Below are 5,178 nucleotides of genomic sequence, written 5' to 3'. Positions count from 1 at the left end.
TGTCCTTAGTTGTCCGTGGATCGTGTATCTTCTCTTATGTATTCGAGGATCTAGCACATGTGTGACTTATTTGTGTTCGTTTAGTGTCTCCTCTTGTGTTTCCCCTTGTGTTTTCTCCCCGTTCTTCCCCGTGTTCTTCGTGTTCTTCGCGGGATCCGCTCCTTTCGTGAAAGATCGGCCCCTAGGGTTCCTACCCAACATCATCTTGGTATCATGAGTCACGTTGATCATGATTTTGGAGCCTCCCCTCTTTGTTTGCTAGCCTATTTTTGTTGATTTTGTCCCTAATACGAAAATCCTCACAAAAAATAGCCCCAATTGTTTTTGTGATTTGTTGGTTTGGATGATGTTTTGTTGATTTTGATCCATGGATTCGTTGTGTCTCAAGTGGATCTAGCATTCCCCATCTTTTCCCCCATTTCTATCCATAAAATCTTCCCAATTTGACCTTGGAAATCGAGTTTTTCTGCCCCCATTCTTAGATCTGGAATTTAGGGTTCGTCCCAGAAGAAATTCCACGACCCCCGGAACTTCCGGACTCCCCCGGAACTTCCGTCCCCCGGAACTTCCGTCCTTACCCCAGAACTTCCGTCCTTACCCTAGAACTTCCGGGCTAAACAGAAAGTTTACCCCAAAAATCCCCCGATTACCCCAAAGTTTTTCCGCGACCCCCGGAACTTCCGGCCACCCCCCGGAACTTCTGGCCTAACCCGAAACATTACACAGAATTTCAGAATCAGCCTTCTTCACTGTTTTCATCACAACTTTTCACTTTGAACTCCGATTTGAGTGTTCTTTGAGTCGTTTTGAAGCTATCGACGTGCCCAAGGACCTCACCTTGGTTTCACCACCTTTTGACACCATCAAATTTTTGGAACTTTGGCATCTTTGCTCAGGGCTTCCACCACATCATCCGCTACACCACCACCAACTTCTGCAACCTAATCAATTTTGTTCCCCATCGCATATGTGGTTGCTTGAGGAGTGATTTGAGTCTCCTAAGGTGTCTAGGCTACTTAGGGACGGTTGCTTCTTCATAAACCACCACCACCACCATAACTTCCACATAGGCTTACCAACCATACACTTCTTCCACCCCAACTTAACCCAATTTTGTTTGTGTTGTGAGTTGTGTCTCCTAAGGTGTTTCGGCTACTTAGGGACCGTGCTTCCAAATCTGACACCGTGTATACTCCACCACCTTACCCGCCATTTCCGCATTGCGTACTACACAACCATCATTGACATTTCGCAATTCCATTGAGCTTCCACAAAACCATCACCACATCCCGATACCACCATTTGACATTTGCGATTTTGAGTTTGCGGTTTTTTCCGTTTCCTAAGGTGTTTCGGCTACTTAGGGACGAGTCTCCATCATCTTGGTATCTCCATCAAGATCACTGCCACTCATCATCGCCAAGGACGGTAACCTCCATATCATCTTGGTATCGTGGTATCCCTCCATTGTATATTCCCTTGCCATTGCATTGATAACCCCTAGCCCATTTTGCGTCACTTGCCTATCGAGACTAGCCATTTGAGTATTGCCGGCAATGTTACTTGTGCACATTAGTGGTCTACACCTTCCATTGCATACATACCATACCATATCATATTGGTATCATATCATCCCTTGTGCCTCAAGTTTGTTCCCGCATATACGCAATAGCTATCTTGGTTTGTGCATTGTGCAAAAGTGGCCATACAAAGAAGGAAAAAAAGAATAAGCTTTTAAGCAAAAGAGAAAGAGCAAAGAAGCTTGTAAGCAATAGCCATAGCATCATACCACATTGCATATAAGATCATCTGGGATCATAGCACCGGAACATCATACATATATAGCATACTTGGGATAGAAAGTTGATACATTTTGCGTCTTATAGGTTGTGTACAAGTGTCGTATCCGCCTATAGAGCAATCGTGCTAGCGTCTCTCTTGAGTTGTGCAACACGAGCGTTTTTTGTGGTTTCCACATTTTGTGCTCATCCTTGGTTGCACGACCCCATTTATCTACCCGTGTGCGCGTTTCCGTGTGCCATTCATTTCTATTGGTCTACTTGTTACACTTGCGAATTTTTGAATCTCTTTCAACATTATTGACTCTTGCTAACATTTTACATTAAATTTTTGTGCCACTATCCTCACCGAGCTCCACGATAAGCCTTATTTGTGTAGGTGTGAGAAACCGACAAGAATTGGTACCAATTGTGCTATTTCCTTGTCCACATTGGAGTGATCATTGAACCACTTTCAACTTCGGTCAAGGTACATTTGGTATTCGTTATTCTCTTTCTACCACTCACATTTTTCTCTTGGAGTGATGGATAGGCAAGGCATTTCATCTTCGGTCTACAACAACAACGACGAGTTTGATGCCACGAACAACTCCAACGACACCAAGATGCAAGCTCAAATGGAGGAGATCAAGGCCCTCATCAAGTCCTACAAGCGGTCTTCCTCATCTTCGAGAAGACGCTCAAGAGCACATGCCTCCGAGCTACCATCTCCGGCAAGAACACATCGGCATCGACACCATCACCAACAAGGACGTGAAGGTCAAGAGCTCAACACCAACAACCGCTCAACGACTTCACCACCCCCCTTGGCATCTTTGCCAAGCGACTTCAAGGCATCTTTGCCTATGGACATACGGCATCTTCGCCCACAAGCACCTCAAGCTAAGCTCCCCAAGCTCAAGTCCATGACTTCCATGAGCTACTACGACCTCGACATCGACCACGCGATTCCTTTCTATGGGACTCAAGAACCTGAGGAGTATCTCGAGTGGGAGCGTTTGATGGACGACTACCTCAAGCTACATCAAGTTCCTCCTGAAGATCAAGTGAAGTGTGCCATAAGGAACTTCCACGACTACGCATCCACATGGTGGCTTCACACACTTCGGAGACCTACAACATGAGTTGGCCCAAGACGAAGAGAGCTTTGTGACGAGATTTTGTGCCTCCAACCTACACGGAACAACTTCAACGCCAATTGGAGAACACCATCCAAGGATCCAAGTCCATCGATGAGTACTTCAAGGAGATGAAGATTGCCTTGCGACGAGCCAGCGTGGACGATCCCATTTCGATGAAGTTCCACTTCATGATGGGACTACACAAGGACATCTCCAAGACAATCTTCCTCGAGAACTACAAGTCCCTTGACGACAACTACATTGGTGCTCTCAAGGCGGAACAAGAACTCATGAAGGCCAAGGCTTCTCGACCCCAAGCACACTTCTCGAAGACCAAGCTCCAAGAAGGCGAGCATGAGGATAGTATCACCAAGATGTCCAAGCCCGATGAGCTCCAAGACGATGCTCCCAAGTTCGACTTCACCGCCATCCCTCTTTGTGGCATTGATGATGCCGAGTCTACTTCGACTCTTTTTCAAGATGGTGCAGCGACGACTACGACTACGGAGACCATCAAGGACCAAGCTTTGGAGGCGAGCAACACGGTGGCGAGCAAGGATGATGCTTCCATCTTAGGAGGCGAGAGTGATGATGTGCCATCTTTGGCCTTCATCCACGGTGACAACAACGAGATGGTTGAGCATGTGATTTTCCCTTCGACCACGGCGACATGTGATGACTTGAGTGACTTTAGCCACCATATTGAGAGTGAGAGTGATTTCACCACTAGCCCCATATATGAGGTGTTTCCACAATTCCCATGTGAGGAGAGCCACAACCCCCACCTCTTGAGAGAGATGAGTGACTCCACCATATGTGAGTTTGAGTGCACCTATTTTGAGGGAGTGAGTGAACCACCACATAGAGAGAGTGAGATAGTTGATAGGTTATGTGACGCCACTTTCAACACTAACAACTTCACCTCTACCTCTATTGTGTCTTCTCATTTGGTGCTAGGTCCCTTATATGATGACGCGCCGATTCTCGACGACTTCGTCCTACCTTTGGACAAGACGATGGCCATGGTGGAATGTGATGCACCCCCACATGGTCCCATCAAGATGAAGATGACCACCATTTGGTCTTTCCCACCTCACCTACACCACATGAGTGGAATGACAAAGGTAACATAGGTGAAGGTGAGGCTCTAGTCCCACTAATGGACATTCATGACATTGATTGCTTGCATGATGTTGATCCCCCTATTGACATGCTTCATGCTAGTATGATTTCCCCATGCGATGATTTACCCATTTATGATGAGTATGATGATTGCCATGTGGAGTCTTTTAGTTGTGATGACATGTTACATAGGATTTCTTGTGCTAATTCTCTCGGTCACATCATGTTTGCCAATCCGCTTGACTTGTCATATGCTATGCATGAGATCAATCATATGTCATATTTGCAATCTCTTCATAGTGACTATGCATATGCTATTAAAATGAACCCAATTTGCACATATGGCATAGATTGCAAGCCTATGGTTATTGGCATTTGTTTCTCTTGTGATATTGGCATGCTACATTTGCATCACTTATCTCACATGCCATGCCATGACCACCTAGCTTCGGATATGCATTGTTTTGGATATTGTCCATTTTCTCCATATGATGTTTTCATTATTGCTCATGAGGAGACCCCCATAGTTTCCTCATACATGTTTGGAGATTTTGATCACCCCCATCCATTGCATGATCCCAATACTTATGTGCACAATATGCTTCCCGTGAATAAACATGCTATTGATGTGCCATATACTTGTATGCTCAATTTGCATCCCCATCATGTCATACACAATAACTATTCTTTCATGATGGATGACATGTTCTTATACCATGCATCAAATTTCTTTGAGCAATGCTTATCTTGTGCTAACTTCCACGTGCAAATACACATCATGATGGATGATGTGTACATTTACCACGCGCACAAATTCTTTGGTTTGTGTCTCTTTTGTGTAGGTACCCATGAATACTTGTCAACCTCGCAATCCCACGAGTTGACAAAACGAGCTCTAGAGAGCAATGATGACTTGGGATCCCATGTATTATCCTTCCCACCGCTTTCTTCGCGCAAAGACTTCATGCATTTATTCTACATGTCCCTCACATGGTTATGGATTATTGTCCATTACATATTCTATGCCCATCTTGCCATGTTCACTTTGCATGATATGCTCATTCCCATGCCTTTGCCATGCATTTGTGACCCATGCTTTGCATTACACATGATGATTGATTCTACTACTTGTATGT

The sequence above is a fragment of the Triticum aestivum genome, chromosome 7A (genome assembly GCF_018294505.1).
Source record: "Triticum aestivum cultivar Chinese Spring chromosome 7A, IWGSC CS RefSeq v2.1, whole genome shotgun sequence".
NCBI lineage: Eukaryota > Viridiplantae > Streptophyta > Magnoliopsida > Poales > Poaceae > Triticum > Triticum aestivum.
This window is presented reverse-complemented; position numbering follows the sequence as displayed.